The 17500-nt window shown below is 40.9% G+C and overlaps 2 protein-coding genes across 2 annotated transcripts in view; both read left to right on the top strand.

The window, feature by feature from the left end:
- The window catches only part of LOC308105249 (uncharacterized protein), a 319910-nt gene extending 311206 nt beyond the window's left edge, over nt 1-8704 (top strand). Inside the window, exon 23 of the transcript XR_013934886.1 lies at nt 8639-8704. The gene's annotated coding sequence lies outside the window, so the exon portion shown is untranslated. The remainder of the gene's footprint in view (nt 1-8638) is intronic.
- arhgap27 (Rho GTPase activating protein 27) overlaps nt 1-17500 on the top strand; it is an 83632-nt gene that overhangs the window by 19681 nt on the left and 46451 nt on the right. The gene's annotated exons all lie outside the window — the stretch shown is intronic.

Genomic DNA, 17500 nt, shown 5'->3' with positions numbered 1-17500 from the left:
GAGAGAAGGGGAGTGTGGAGGGGAAAGACTTATTGAAGAGGTGGGTTTTGACAGAGGTTTTGGAGGGTGGGGGGGGCTTTTCTGAGAGTTTTGGGGAGTGCGTTCCACAGGGTTGGTGGGGTCAGCAAAAGCCCTATCGTACCCCAGGTACGGCACTTGGTCCTGGGCACCTCAAAGGGGGGGGGGGGGGGGGGAATTGTTCAGTGCCTTGTAGGTGGTGAGTAGTATGTTGTGATGCGAGAGTGCATGCGGTCTAGCCCAATACGAACTCGGGACTCTTGAATCGTTGCCCTCCACACTCTCCTATCTAACATCAGGGTCTTGGGACTCCATCTACGTAGGTGGTGCGCTTATTGCCTTTCCTGGCTTTGCCCTGGGTGACCTGTGGTAGGTCCCAGCAATGAGTTAACTTTAGACGGAAAGTGTCCGTTGAGCAAGTTTTCCTTTTAATGAGGCTTCCTGCTTGAACCTGTCGACACCAGTGTTGCCATGTCTGCTTATTATAAGTGACGTTGGGCTTGTTTTTTTTCTGTAAAGTTGCTTGTAAATATTGGTGGTTGTGGGTTCATGTTCATGTCGAGGACCGGCAAATTAATTTGTATTTGTCCGCGGACCCCCATCTGAAAGGACTTTGTGCCAGGGGAGCCCCGTACCAGATTTGTGGTGGTAGAATGTTTCACAAATATTTCTGGAAAATAGCAGATCTACAAGCTCACAACGCGTCGCGGATGCGATGCGTTGTGAGCTTGTAGATCGGCTATTTTCCTAATAGCTGATGTATATAGGTTTTAAAGTGCTCATGTGGCCTATAAGAGTCGCTTCTTTTGGACTTGGGTTTTCATAGACCTAGTTGCTTGTTTCTCTCGCGAAATCTGGCAACGCTGCAGTTGACCTCTAGTTAAGAGTAGTAAGTAGGAGGGAGCCTCCCTAAAACCATTCTCCCACGATATTATTGACAAAAATGACTTCCTCTTGTCCGTCACCATTCCATACTGAAACCCTGCATGTGTTTGTGAAGCCATTATTATAAAAGTAGAAGTGTAAAAGCCAAACAAAAGTGATCGTGACCATTGTATGTTTGCGGTCAACGCTCCTTCATCAGGGAGGAACTGGATAAAATAAGCCTTCTGCTTTAGCCTACTACACTATGCTGCATGCACATTCATTATATTCATGATTGATTGATTAATTATATTCATGAGTGATTGATTAATTATATTCATGATTGATTGATTGATTATATTCATGAGTGATTGATTAATTATATTCATGAGTGATTGATTAATTATATTCATGATTGATTGATTGATTAATTGAATCGTTTATTTAGAAAGACATGGAAACAGTACATGTAAGTACAGTTCACAACACAAGGTCCTCTAAACTGGATGGCTCATAAAAGCACAAAGGCTTATTTAGAATGAGATCCTGTGCACTCACATCATGATGACATTTAGAACGTCATACTGTCAGCTTACAGGTTACTGCTATGAAAAACAATAAATATGTACAATAAACAGTTCTATAATCTAAAGGGCTTACCCCCCCCTCCCCCCCTTTAGATTTATTTAAACGCTGACATTTCCTCTTTGGGCACACAGACAGGAAATAGGTTGAAATGGCCTGTTTGCTCTATTTCTCTCTCTCTCTCGCTCTCTCTGTCTGTCTGTCTGTCTGTCTGTCTGTCTGTCTGTCTGTCTGTCTCTCTCACTCTGTCTGTCTGTATGTCCCTCTGTCTCTCTGTCTGTCTGTCTGTCTGTCTGTCTGTCTGTCTGTCTGTCTGTCTGTCTGTCTGTCTGTCTGTCTGTCTGTCTGTCTGTCTGTCTGTCTGTCTGTCTCTCTCACTCGTCTGTCTGTCTGTCTGTCTGTCTGTCTGTCTGTCTGTCTGTCTGTCTGTCTGTCTGTCTGTCTGTCTGTCTGTCTGTCTGTCTGTCTGTCTCTCTCACTCTCTGTCTGTATGTCCCTCTGTCTGTGTGTCTATGTGTCTGTCTGTCTGTCTGTCTGCCTGTCTCTCTCACTCCTCTGTCTGTCTGTCTGTCTCTCTCTCTCACTCCTCTGTCTGTCTGTCTGTCTCTCTCACTCTGTCTGTCTGTCTGTCTGTCTGTCTGTCTGTCTGTCTGTCTGTCTGTCTCACTCTGTCTGTCTGTATGTCCCTCTGTCTGTCTGTCTCTCTCTCTCTCTCTCTCTCTCTCTCTCTCTCTCTCTCTCTCTCTCTCTCTCTCTCTCTCTCTCTCGCTGACTCACTTTTCGCTCCTGAGCACAGCCAGAAAAACTTCAGACAGCCCAGATATTCTCCTTTTTCCCAGCACACACACACACACACACACACACACACACACACACACACACACACACACACACACAGCACACAGCACACAGCACACAGCGCACGCGCCTGCCTCACTTCCAGCCCCTGACATTGTAACAGAGCAAACGGTTCTTCTTTCTATTTGGGCTTCAACTGTCACAGCTGCTGCTGCGAGAGGAGGGTGTGTGTGTGAGCGGTGTGTCAGAGAGAGAGAGAGGGCTGTGTGTGTGTGACAGCGGTGTGTGTGTGTGTGTGTGTGTGTGTGTGTTTGGGGGTGTGTTCAGGGCTGCCTGCTCATCCCTCAGTCATTCCGGTGTGGTGCGTTGGTCATTTAGTGTTGTAGCAGCAGCAGTAACAGTAACAGCAGCAGCCAGGAGCGCTCCACATATTATCTGCTGCTGTCTGTGTGTGTGTGTGTGTGTGTGTGTGTGTGTGTGTGTGTGTGTGTGTGTGTGTGTGTGTGTCTGTCATGGTCCGCTGCACATGGATCCTCAGCCTATGGGAATAATAACTTAAAACAAACATGGTGGATATGTACGCCCGGGGCCACACACACACGTACCGGGCCCCCAGGGGGGGCTTGACGCTGCCCACGCTCATGGAGCGGCAGGTAAGGTGTTAATAATAGCTTTTTTATAACGTCGCCGTGTCAGCGCAGAAACCTCTGATCTCCAGATTCTAACTTTGTGTGTGTTTTTTTCCCCCGTAAACGAATGCCCTTACTTGATCACACTGCAGAGTCACACAAAAGCATCAACGGTAGCAGATCTACAAGCTCGAGCTTGTAGATCTGCTACTGTTGATGCTTTTTTAAATTTGAATCGTGAAAAGTAACAGTTTTTTGGTTTCCACCCGACAGAGACGATATTAACCCTTTAAGACCTGAGACGATTCTTAAAAATGTTTTCTAAATCCTAACAGATTTTTGAAAAAGAAATCAGAAAAATATTTTTTTCACGATTTTTCAAAAATAGCAGATCTACAAGCTCATAGCGCGGCACTCGGTGCCGCGCTATGAGCTTGTATATCTGCTATTTTTGAATAGCCAAAGACATCTAAAGTGACACAGATGCGTTCCAGGTATCAATGGGTTAAGCAATTTCAACCTGGCGTGTCTATTTTAGGCGTTTAATAAGACAAAGTATAAAATAGGGGGATTAAGTGATTATTAAGTGTGTGTTTATTTTTTTGTAGAGGTGACACAATGTAGTCCCTGGTTAAAGGTTTGTTTTCCCCACAGTGTATGTTTTAACCCTTTCAATCCGGGAAGGCATCTTTTTGTCATTTTTAGATTTCTTTGGCGATCTGCAATTTTTGGAAAAACTGTGAAAAATTTGTGCAAATCTTTGAATATATATATATATTTTTTATTTTACATTTGTAACTCAAATCTTTGCTTCCGGGGGGGTCATTGGAACAAAACATTTTGAGATGGGGGGTCCGTGGCCAAATACATTTTGGGTGGTCCTTGACATGGAAACGTTTGAGAACCATATGTTTTAGCAACATACGTTTCATTTTTCTTTTTTTTTAAAGATTTAGAAGACATTCGTAGAGAATCCCCAGAAGCAAAGATTTGAGTAAAAAAAAAATTGCTGTAAAAATATATTCATATTCAAAGATTTGCACAAACTTTCACGATAAAAAAAAGAAAAACCCAACAAGATCATTGTACATCTTCGCTTGTACATCTGCTATTTTGGAATAGCCAAAAAAAATCTAAAAATGACACCGATGCGTTCCCGGTCTTAATGGGTTAATGGTGTTTGAACGGTCTTTGTTGTGATGATGGCTGCCTTCCTGTTCCGTAGCGCTCAGGTCCATGTACTATACGCTCAGAGTCACTTCTGCTCTAGTATTGTTTCTTTCTTTCTCCCTCCCTCCCTCCCTCCCTCCCTCCCCTGTATTGCTAAAAGCGGATGGCCTAGCATAACTGACACAACTCTGCTGTCACACACTGTTACTGTATGTACAGTTGTGACGCAATTTATTTGAGAGGATCAACAAGAGAAGTTATTGTCAGAAAATAGTTCTCATGGAAAAGCAGCTATTAATAAAGTCTATAGTTTACACATGGTTAATTATATTTGCTTTGTTGGTATTTTCATTTAACCAATGCATATTTTGTTCATTTTGTTTGGGCTGTAATAACTCCAAATACTCCATAATCACAAAAACCCTGCTACTAGTCACCAAAGATCAAGATAATGATCTGTGTTGTCATCAGGGGTGGAACAAGTACTCACATACTTTACTTAAGTAAAAGTAGAAACATTTTCAAAATGTTATTTGAGTAAAAGTACAAAAGTATTGGTATCAAAATATACTTAAAGTATCAAAAGTAAAAGTACTAAAATATTTGAAAATAGCAGATCTACAAGCTCACAACGCGTCGCGATGCGACGCGTTGTGAGCTTGTAGATCTGCTATTTTCAAATGTATAGAATAGTGGTTAATGGTATGTTTTATAATGTAATCATTTATATCTGCAAAGTAACTAAAGTTTTCAAATACCTGTAGTGGAGTAAAAGTACAATATTTGCCTCGTGAGATGTAGTGGAGTAGTAAGTAAAAGTACTGAAAATTCAAAATACTCCAGTAGAGTAAGAATACCTCAAAACTGTGCTTAAGTACAGTACTTGAGTAAATGTACTTAGTTCCTTTACACCACTGTTTTTATCATACAGATAAGGTATGATGGTATATTATGTACTGTACATATGGAAAGCAGCCTTACACTGCAGTGGTGTTTGGAAATCAGTGTTGATTTCCATGAGCAATAAGCATTGTTTTGCCAGCAGTAGTAATGAAAGAGGATACCACTGAAATAGAAGCATCGTTTTTATGTTTTTTAAGTATCTCAAGGACCCCCGGGGGTCCGGGGGTCCTTGGGCGGGGGTGTTCCAGGCGATCCCCAGCTAAAGTAGTTTAATGTAGCATCACTCACAATCATCTTAACCCATTAAGGCCGGGAACGCATCTGTGTGTAACTTTTAATATTTCTTTGGCTATTCAAAAATAGCAGATCTACAAGCTCGTAGTACGGAGCTTGTAGATCTGTTATGTTTTTTTTAAATCGTGCAAATGTGTGCAAATCTTTTTGATACATATTTATTTTTTAAAGCAAACATTTGTAACTCAAATCTTTCCTTCTGGGGGGATTCTATAAATGTCTTCTAAATCCTAACTGTTTTTTAGAAAAAACGTACTGTATGTTGCTATAATATTTCTCAAACTTTTTCATGTCAAGGACCCCCAAAATGATATGTATTTGGCCGCGGACCCCCATCTCTAAATATCTAGTTCCAGGGACCTCCATAAAGCAAATATTTTGAATTACAAATGTTCGCTTAAAAAAATATTAGATTCATAGATTTTCACAAATGTTCATGATTCTTCAAAAATAGCAGATCTACAAGCTCATAGCGCGGCACACGGTGCCGCGCGCTATGAGCTTGTAGATCTGCTATTTTTGAATAGCCAAAGAAATCTAAAAATGACACTGATGATTCTTTCCCGGTCTAAATTTGATCACGGACCACTGTATCCGTTTATATGTTGGCTATTCAAAACTAGCAGATCTACAAGCCTACAGCGCGTCACTCGGTGCTATTTTTCACCATATTTATTTGTGGAGCTCAAATATGATTATTTTTACAGCCTGAAAAGGTTGAGAACATGCACTGAGACCTAACTGTATATGTGTTGATGAGAGGCTGTTATTAAATAACAGAGAGACGGCCTGCAGCTCATTAAGGAAAAAGTGCGTGACTTTGAGGTTAGCCAAGGTTAGCATCGTGCATGGAGCCCGGCCTCATTCAAAGTGTCCTGATGCTACAAGATGACTCTTTGTTTCACTGAGGCCAGGAGTGAGAGTGGAAGTATACCAGCATGGGTGGAGAATGATACAGGTATAGCTAGTGTTGCTCAGATCGGTTATAACCAGTGGTGGAAAGTAACTAAGTACATTTACTTAAGTACTGTACTTAAATACAATTTTGAGGTATTTGTACTTTACTTGAGTATTTCCAATTTCCAATACTTTTACTTCTACTCCACTACATCTCAGAGGCAAATATTGTACTTTTACTCCACTACAATTATTGGAAAACTTTAGTTACTAGTTACTTTTCAGATATAAATTATTACATTATGAAACATACATTAACCACTTTAGCCCTATTTTATACCTAGGCTATTTGAAAATAGCCGATCTACAAGCTCACAACGCGTCGCATCGCGACGCGTTGTGAGCTTGTAGATCTGCTATTTTCAAATATTTTAGTATTTTTACTTTTGGTACTTTAAGTACATTTTGATGCCAATACTTCTGTACTTTTACTCAAGTAAATTCTGAATTCTGGACTTTTACTTGGAACAGAGTATTTTTATATTGCAGTATTGGTACTTTTACTTAAGTAAAGAATTTGAGTACTTTTTCCACCACTGGTTATAACACAGGGAAGCTGTCAGTCTCCTAAATCCCAACAGTTTTCTGAAAAACGTACGTTTCTATATCAGTGGTTCTCAAACTTTTTCATGTCAAGGACCCCCAAAATGATATGTATTTGGCCGCGGACCCCCATCAAAATATTTTGTTCCAGGGACCCCCCAGAAGCAAAGATTTGAGTTAAAAATGTTCGCTTTAAAAATACCATATATTCAAAGATTTGCACACATTTTCACGATTTTTCAAAAATAGCAGATCTACAAGCTCGTAGCGCGGCACTCGGTGCCGCGCTATGAGCTTGTAGATCTGCTATTTTTGAATAGCCTAAAGTGTAAAATAATGCTTTTTAGCTCAAATCTAAAAATGACACAGTTCCAGGTGTTAATGGGTTCTTTGGGCTATTCAAAAAATAGCAGATCTACAAGCTCATATAGCTTGCATAGCAGCAAGCTCAATAGCAGCTTGTAGATCTGCAATTTCTTTGAAAAAATCTTGAAAATGTGTGCAAATATGTATTTTTTTTAAAGCGAACATTTGTAACTCAAATCTTTGTTTCTGGGGGGGGGGGGATCCCTGGAACGAAATACTTTGAGATGGGGGTCCTTGGCCAAACACATATCATTTTGGGGGTCCTTGTCATGGAAAAGTTTTGAGAACCACTGATATTATAAAAACACAAGTTTAAAAAAAAAAAACTTTAGAAGCTTTTTAGAAGACATTATTAGAATCCCCAGACGCAAAGATTTGAGTTACAAATGTTGGCTTTAAAAATATATATATATTGAAAGATTTTAACATGAAATTTTCACAATAAAAAAAAAACAAAACAGCAGATCTACAAGCTCGTAGCGCTCGGTGCCGTGCTATGAGCTTGTATAACTGCAATTTTTTAATAGCCAAAAAAATCTTAAAATGTCCCGGTTTGAATAGGTTAAAGCAGGGGTTCTCAGTGCCGCGACGGCAGTCCAGGGGTGCCCCGAAAATGTTATGATATTTGGAAAAAAAAAAAAAAAAAAAAAAAAATCTATATATTTTTTTCATATCATTTAAAGAGTGAAGTACAAAGTTATTTTCAGTCAGTTCTAACCAAAATGGCTATTATCTCAAGTTTACCTCGCAACATATCTGTGTTAGAATAAATAGCAAATGCGCCTACTGCCTGTTTCCCCCAGAGTGTAGAAAAGAGAGTAACGACTTACGCAACGATTTTTGATCAAACAAGGAAATATGGACTTTTTGGAATGAATTTGCACTTGAAATGTGTTTACATCTGATGACATGTGTTTACATTTGATGAATATATGTGGGTAATATCTAATTACTTGAAATAATTTGAATGTACAACCCAATCTGATTTACTCAATAAAACACTATTCATTCAGATGTTGTCATCATCTTATAATAATTAACAAAAAACTTTAATAATTTTGATTAAAAAATTGTTAGATCATACTGTTATGCTAAATGTAATGTAATATAGGCCATATGTAAGTAAATGGCATAAGGTGCTGGGAGTGAAAATTATGCAAATAAAGTAGGGGTGCCTCGGATGAAAAAAATATTTATAGGGGTGCCCTGGGCCAAAAAAGTTTGAGAACCCCTGGGTTAAAGTATCCAGGACAACGTTCCACACGTCCCAGACTCTTCTCCCTTCTGGCTCACCAAACTATGGAAGGAACTCCACATTGCAGTTAGAACTGTAGACTCACTCCCATACTTCTGCCATAATCTGAAGACTCACCTCTTCAGAGTTCAGACTCCACCTTTTAGCCCGTAGCACTTGACCTATGGCCCCGACGACCTGCAGGCTTATGTGAAAGGTTAAAATGTAATTTATGTAGACAGATGGCAGGTTCATTTGTTGACCTGGCCTCCTATAGACGAATCCACAGACGCGCTGCCTGTAGCTGCCTGTAGGCGGCCATTGCTGCGGTGTCGCGTCCGCGGAGCATTGACACCGCAGCAATGGCTGCGCGCAGTGCAGCGCTCCGTGGATTCGTGTATAGTTTCAATGTACAGATTTATTTTTTGATGTTATACTGTTTAGACTGATGATAGGTAGGGGTGTGCCGATATATCGTCCCGCGATATATCGCGATGCGTTTTCGTGACGATATGTATTGTTTTGAGAAAAAAAAATCGTTTTGAAATTTTTTTTTTATTTAATTTTTTACAATAATAATAATCAGGCATGCAAAAACAGCCCCGGAGTGAAAAGGGTGACAACATGTTTTTTTTTTTTTCGGGTCAGGTGTCACACTATTGCCCTATTTGGATTCAAAACGGCTAGTGTAGCTGAAAAGCTACAAGTTCGCATGTCTGAATAATGCAAAAACAGAATTATTTGTTTGCATTTGCTTTTTTTTCTCCCCCATATATTTTTCATAATAAAAAAGTGCGTATCGAAATCGTATCGAAGTTGTGAGCCAAATATCGTATCGTAGCGTTTGGTGAAATGAGTGTATCGGCACACCCCTAGTGATAGGTTCTTGGGTTTACCTGTGATCCTAGATGACTATTTCCATGCTGTTTGATGTATTACCTCCAGGCCCGGTCCTGTAGCCCCATGTGCGCCCTATACACGAATCCACGGAGCGCTGCCCTGCGCGCAGCCATTGCTGCGGTGTCAACGCTCCGCGGACGCGACACCGCAGCAATGGCCGCCTACAGGCAGCTACAGGCAGCGCGTCTGTGGATTCGTCTATAGGCAAGCTTTCTCTTTTCTCGTAGTGTGTGACTGACTGGTTTTACTTGCGTTAACTGTTCAGCTCTGTGGAGACTGAGAGAGGAGAGGTGGCTGTGACATCGTCACTTTAACCCATTGAGGACCTGAAGCCGATTCTACATGTCTCCTAAATCTCAACAGTTTTCCGAAAAACCTATGTTTCTATATCAGTGGTGCTCAATCTTTTTCACGTCAAGGACCCCCAAAAGTATATGTATTTGGCCGCAGACCCCCATCAAAATGTTTTGTTCCAGGGACCCCCCAGAAGCAAAGATTTGAGTTAAAAATGTTCGCTTTAAAAAAATATATATTCAAAGATTTGCACACATTTTCACGATTTTTCAAAAATAGCAGATCTACAAGCTCGTAGCGCGGCACTCGGTGCCGCGCTATGAGCTTGTATATCTGCTATTTTTGAATAGCCAAAGTGTAAAATAATGCTTTTTAGCTCAAATCTAAAAATGACACAGTTCCAGGTCTGAATGGGTTAACAGCCGCCCTGCCCCCCTCCCCCCTCCACAGTTCCCAGTGACTGACTGACAGACAGACAGACAGACAGACAGACAGACAGACAGACAGACAGACAGACAGACAGACAGACAGACAGACAGACAGACAGACAGACAGACAGACAGACAGTATCACAAGGTTAATTGACCCATGCACACAGTGATGTGACTTGCAAACGAGCAGTGGTGGAAAAAAGTACTCAAATGTTTTACTTAAGTAAAAGTATCAATACTGCAATGTAGAAGTACTCTGTTACAAGTGAAAGTCCGGAATGAAAAAATTAACTTGAGTAAAAGTACAGGTATCAACATGTACTTAAAGTACCAAAAGTAAAAGTACTAAAATGTTTGAAAATAGCAGATATACAAGCTCACAATCGCGACGCGCTGTGAGCTTGTAGATCGGCTATTTTCAAATAGCCTAGGTATAAAATAGGGCTAAAGTGGTTAATGTATGTTTCATAATGTAATAATGTATGTCTGCAAAGTAAGTAGTAACTAAAGTTTTCAAATAATTGTAGTGGAGTAAAAGTACAATATTTGCCTCTGAGATGTAGTGGAGTAGAAGTAAAAGTATTAAAAATTGGAAATACTCCAGTTAAGTGAAAATACCTAATTTTTTTACTTGAGTACAGTACTTGAGTAAATGTACTTAGTTACTTTACACCACTGCAAACGAGTGATAGAGTACCGAAGAGTAATCATTCATTTCAGAATACTACACGGCCCTGATTACCTAGTTTTTACCTTGCTTACTGTAAGTCGCTCTGGATTAAATTGCAAATTCTAAGTCTGCTTATTATAAGCGACTTTGGGCTTTGGGTTTTTTCTGTAAATCACTTGAAAATATTAGTAGTTGCGGGTTGCCTTTTCAAAAGAAATGTGGGACTTGTCTAAAGTCTCGTTGCTTATGTGGGCTTGCTTCCTAGTGTTGTTTAAACCAGTCGTTCTCAAACATTTTCATGTCATGGACCCCCTCAGTAATTTGTATTTGTCCACAGACCCCCCCCATCTGAAAATATTTTGAGCCAGGGACCACCTTACCGGATTTGTGTTTTTAAAATGTTTTTAAAATATTCCAAATGTTTCTCTTTTTTTACCCCCCAAGGTTTTTTTGAAAATAGCCGATCTACAAAGCTTTTAGATCGGCTATTTTCAAATAGCCAATGTATAAAAGTTTTAAGTGCTCATGTTTGTGGCCTAGTAGTCGCTTATTTTGGGCTTGTTGTCTTGTTGTCATAGACGTGGTTATAGACCCTTATTTCTCTCGCAAAATGTGGCAACACTGTGGGCAAAACTCCCAACCTGGCAACGTGGCTCACATGTGTGTGTGTGGCGCTCAAACAGAGTGGCTCATGACACACCTCCCCCCCTCCCCTCTTGGAAGGCACTTTGGAAGGCCAAGAAGAGCCAATAAGAATCTTTAGAATGTGTCTATGTAACTTTCCTCTTCTACCCCCAGGTTTGAACCGGGTTTCCTGCGCAAGTGCAGTTTACCTACCACTGTACCACTCTGCCACCGCGCCACCCTCTGTTTAGTGGGTAGATATGTTACCACCGTGCCACCCTCTGTTTAGTGGGTAGATATGTTACCACCGTGCCACCCTCTGTTTAGTGGGCAGATACGTTACCACCGCGCCACCCTCTGTTTAGTGGGTAGATACGTTACCACCGTGCCACCCTCTGTTTAGTGTGTAGATACGTTACCACCGTGCCACCCTCTGTTTAGTGTGTAGATACGTTACCACCGTGCCACCCTCTGTTTAGTGGGCAGATACGTTACCACCGTGCCACCCTCTGTTTAGTGGGTAGATACGTTACCACCGTGCCACCCTCTGTTTAGTGGGCAGATACGTTACCACCGTGCCACCCTCTGTTTAGTGGGCAGATACGTTACCACCGTGCCACCCTCTGTTTAGTGGGTAGATACGTTACCACCGTGCCACCCTCTGTTTAGTGGGTAGATACGTTACCACCGTGCCACCCTCTGTTTAGTGGGCAGATACGTTACCACCGTGCCACCCTCTGTTTAGTGGGTAGATATGTTACCACCGTGCCACCCTCTGTTTAGTGGGCAGATACGTTACCACCGTGCCACCCTCTGTTTAGTGGGTAGATACGTTACCTCCGTGCCACCCCTGTGCCCGCTGTGTGATCCTAATCATAGTGGGTGTTTGCAGCCTCTGCCACAAGCTACCTTTATTCACGGCTCTAGACCACAGAGCTACATTGAACTCTTCATTTTAGAGCACTGGTTCTCCAACCTCCTTGACATGCAAATAACTGAGAACTGGTTTAAACAATAATTAAATTGGAAGCTCAAATAACTACACTTTTAAAACAAGCCCAAAAACACACAAACCTACAACTACCAATAGGCTATGTACAAGCAGAAAAACAAGCCCAAAGTTGCTTATAATAAGCAGACATGGCAACACTGGCCTTGCAGGTGGAGAGATCAGTAGAATCAGTGACTCAGTGGTATATAGTGTAGTTTGCATGTGACACAGTGTTTGTTTACATTTTAACATTAGTCTCACAACAACAAGGCCCAGGTTTCCACTGATGACACAACATACAGTATGTGTGTGTTTTTTTTATTTAGACACAACATACAGTGTGTGTGTGTTTTTTTTATTTAGACACAACATACAGTGTGTGTGTTTTTTGTATTTAGGCACAACATACAGTATGTGTGTGTCTTTATTTTTAAAGTCGTTTTCACCATCGGGGGCATTCCACCACGGCCATGTCTCATGACCCATGATGCAACTCGCTCATTTCCTCTTATTGCTCTGTGTGTGTGTGTGTGTGTGTGTGTGTGTGTGTGTGTGTGTGTGTGTGTGTGTGTGTGTGTGTGTGTGTGTGTGTGTGTGTGTGTGTGTGTGTGTGTGTGTGTGTGTGTGTGTGTGTGTGTGTGTGTGTGTGTGTGTGTGTGTGTGTGTGTGTGTGTGTGTGTGTGTGTGTGTGTGTCTCAATCTGTTTAGAGGTCAGATGTCTGGCTGCTGTCTATTGATCATTTTAGATTTGAGTTACATATCAAAGTTAGGAGCCTCAGGGGTCATTTTTAACCATATTTCATTCTTTGGCTATTCAGAAATAGCAGATCTACAAGCTCATAGCGCATCACTTCATGCCGCACTATGAGCTTGTAGATCTGCTATTAAAAAAAAATCATGAACATTTGTGCAAATCTTTACATATATATATTTTTTTAAGCAAAATGTTTTAACTCAACTCTTTGCTTCTATTTTGAGATGGGGGTCCGCGGCCAAATACATATCATTTTGGGGGTCCTTGACTGATATAGCAACATTTGGCATTTATTGAATCAGCCTGAGGTCTTAATGGGTTAATAATGTGATCAATAATAAACAATGCAGAGGCACAGAAACCCATTGACATTGAATGATCAGCCTGTGACAGAGCGGACCATCACCCACCATTAACCCATCAGGACCGGAAACGCATCTGTGTCACCACTTTATCCATATTTTACTCTTTGGCTATTAAAAAATAGCAGATCTACAAGCTCATTGCGCGGCACCGAGTGCAGCGCTATGAGCTTGTAGATCTGCTATTTTAGAAAAATCTTGAACATTTGTTCAAATATTTGAATATATATATATATATATTTTTTTTACTCGAATATTTGCTTCTGGGGGGTCCCTGGAACAAGATATTTTGAGATGGCAGGGGGGGTCCGTGACCAAATACATATAATTTTGGGGGGTCTTTGACATGAAAAAGTTTGAGAACCACTGATATAATAGCAACATAGGTTTTTCAGGATAGGATTTAGAAGACATTTGTAGAATCCCCCCAGTGGCAAAGATTTGAGTAAAAAAATTTCGCTTTTAAAAAACATGTATTCAAAGATTTGCACACATTTTCAACACAAATCTAAAATAAATAGCAGATCTACAAGCTCATGTGCCGCGCTACGAGCTTGTAGATCTGCTATTTTTGAAAAGCCCAAAGTATAGAATAATGGTTATAAACTATAAAAATCTAAAAATGGCACAGCATGAGTTCCCGGATTGAAGGGGTCAAGACCTAAGAACAGCAACGCTGTGACTGTGTGCTGACATTGGATTGGGTATTGGACAGATTATGTTCTATCTTTTCACCATATGAGCGGCTGTCTGTCCCTGGGACATACCGTAAATTTCGGACTATAAGCTGCGATTTTTTCCAATTTTTCGACCCTGCAGCTTATATAACGGTGCGGCTTATCTATGGATTTTTACAGCTAACGGCCACTAGGGGACCTCCTAAATCTATGGATTTTACACCCGCGGCTTATAGTCCAGTGCGGCTTATATATGTTCCAAACATTCAATTTAGCTGCTGCGGCTTATAGTCAGGTGCGGCTTATAGTGCGAAAATTACGGTAGTTCTGCTGGTGCACTGGGACATAGTTCTGCTGGTGCACTGGGACATAGTTCTGCTGGTGCACTGGGACATAGTTCTGCTGGTGCACTGGGACATAGTTCTGCTGGTGCACTGGGACATAGTTCTGCTGGTGCACTGGGACATAGTTCTGCTGGTGCACTGGGACGTAGTTCTGCTGGTGCACTGGGACATAGTTCTGCTGGTGCACTGGGACATAGTTCTGCTGGTGCACTGGGACATAGTTCTGCTGGTGCACTAACACAAGTCTTTGCTGAGTCCCTGGCACAACATATTTTCAGATGGGGGTCCGCGGCCAAATATATATCAATTTGGGGGTCCCTGGCAGGAGAAAGTTTGAGAAGCTTTATCCTAAACATATATAATGAATTTGTTTTATTTTCTAATTCCTTCACTTATTTTCCTTGTAGATCAGCTATTTTGGCAAGAAAGTATGAGATAAGGCTTAAGTGGTGAAACATGTTATATGGTATCAGTAAATCAAACTAAACAGGGTGATAAGAGCAATAACACATATTATAGAGCAGTGGTTCTCAATCCTTTTCGTGCCAGGGACCCCCAGAAGAGAAGATTTATGTTAAAAACTAATCCAAAACATTTTCAATATTTTTCACAAAAATGCTAAAAAATAGCAGATGTACAAGCTCGCAGTGTGAGTAGATCTGCTATTTTTTAACAGCCAGCATATACATGGATAAAGTGGTTAAAATGATTGTGACGCTATATTTGCTACTTTTGCTGGGAGGGGACCCCCTGTTACCTTCCCAAGGACCCCACTTTGGGAACCGCTGTTATAGAGGCTATTTTTTTTGCCCCTTTGGTGTGCCTCTGGCACACAAAGTGAGAAAGCCCACTGACTGTACAGCGTGGTGTAGCACCATGTATACAGATGTAGCACAGACATGACAAGGCGGTAAATATAGCCTCTGGGGGAGGATGTGAGGTTAGAGTTAGAGACAGTGGAAGGTAGGGCACAGAGCAGTGCACTTTCTGTGTCAATACCAATGGTGGAAAAAGTACTCGCATTTTTACATTTTTAACCCATTAAGACCTGAGGCCGATTTAAAAAAGTTTATAAATCCTAACGCCTAAAAAAATATATATATATTCAAAGATTTTCACAATTTTTCACCATTTTTCAAAAATAGCAGATCTACAAGCTCGTAGCGCGGCACTCGGTGCCGCGCTACGAGCTTGTAGATCTGCTATTTTTGAATAGCCAAAGACATCTAAAGTGACACAGATGCGTTCCAGGTATCAATGGGTTAAGTAAAAGTATCAATACTGCAATGTAGAAAGTAAAAGTCCAGAATTCAAAATGTACTTGAGTAAAAGTACAAAAGTATTGGCATCAAAATGTACTTGAAGTACCAAAAGTAAAAGTAATCATTAAGCAGAATGTCCCATTTTAAAAGTTTTCAAATGTATAATATCTTTTGAAAATAGCAGATCTACAAGCTCAGACGCATTCTGAGCTTGTAGATCTGCCATTTTCAAATGGCCCGAAATGTTTATCAGGCTGAAGTGGTTAATGTATGTTTTGTAATAATAATAATAAATCTTCAAAGTAACTCAAAGTTTTCAAATAATTGTAGTGGAGTGAAAGTACAATATTTGCCTCTTGAGGTGTAGTGGAGTAGGAGTAAAAGTATTGGAAATTGGAAATACTCAAGTAAAGTACAAATTCCTCAAAATTGTACTGTAAGTAAATGTACTTAGTTACTTTCCACCACTGGTCAATACGAGAGCATATCATCGTCTCTGTCGGGTGGAAACCATATTATTTCCAAAACTGTTACTTTTCAGTGAAATGGAGAAAAGAAAGAACTTTTGTTCTACTGGATACAGTGTAGTTAATATAACTTAATAACTTTAATACTCTTCATTGGCTCGATATTTGTAACCCGCGCACACTAAACCACTTTCATAATTCAACACATTGTGACGTGACGTGTTGTGACCTTATAGATTGGCTGTTTTTGCTAGTTTTGCTTGACATTATTGAACAATGAAGTGGGGCATTAATTTATGTACCCCACCCTTCCATAAATAACACTTAAATCTTCTCTTCTGGGGGTCCCTAGCTGGACCACAAAACATTATCAGAATGGGGGAGTTTGCGGGCCAAACATGGAGGTATTCTTTTGTTTTTGCACGAAAAAGTTTGAGAACTACTGATTGAGAAGATAATCTGTAGATTCAGCCTCGGGTCTGAATCTACAGATGAATCTACAGACCGGAAAAGGATCCGACTGTGACATTTTTAGATTTCTTTGGCTATTCAAAACTAGATGTACAAGCTCATGTAGATCTGCTATTTCTTGAAAAATCTTGCATTTTCTTTGCAAATCTTTGAATATATATATATTTTCAAGCGAAAACATTTTAAGTAAATGTTTTGCTTCTTTTTACTTTTCACTCAAAGATGAAAAGTATGATGTGAAAAGTAGAAATATGGAGATACAAGGTTTAATGAGCCACTGCAAGGTGGGAGGAATGGAGGGAGGGTTGGAGGGATGGAGGGAGGAATGGAGTGGTGGAGGGATGGAGGGAGGAATGGAGGGGTGGAGGGATATCCTATGACAGAGTTGACCGCAGAATGCTCCCTGTAGGACAGAGGTGAGATGACATCATACTACTGGAATGATGACATCACTGTTGTGTTTGCTGTGTGGGGCATGTGTGTGTGGGGGGATGCGTGTGTGTGGGGGGTGTGAGTGTCTGTGTGGGGTGTGTGTGTGGTATGAGTGTGTGTGTGTGTGGGGGGGGGGGGTATGCGTGTGTGTGTGTGTGGGGGGGGATGGATGTGTGTGTGTGTGTGTGTGTGTGTGTGTGTGTGTGTGTGTGTGTGTGTGTGGGGGGGGGTAATATTAAAGGCAGAGGGTTTCAGTGCTGCAGAGGAAGACACAGGCAGCCATTCATTGTTGCTCTCTCTCACTCACTCATACTTTAACCAAAGTAGTTGTGATGGTGACATCAGTTTGCATGTGGTTTCACCTCCCAGTCAAAAAGCAGTGAATGCCCTACCTAAAGGAGTGTAAAACCCTACTCACTTTAAAAACTGCCCTAAAGATACACCTTCAGGAGGCTGCAAT

This window comes from Gymnoscopelus braueri (assembly GCF_963280865.1).
Source record: "Gymnoscopelus braueri genome assembly, chromosome: 17".
In the NCBI taxonomy this organism is placed as follows: domain Eukaryota; kingdom Metazoa; phylum Chordata; class Actinopteri; order Myctophiformes; family Myctophidae; genus Gymnoscopelus; species Gymnoscopelus braueri.
Note: the sequence above shows the minus strand (reverse complement) of the source record. Positions and strands in the feature narration are given on the sequence as shown.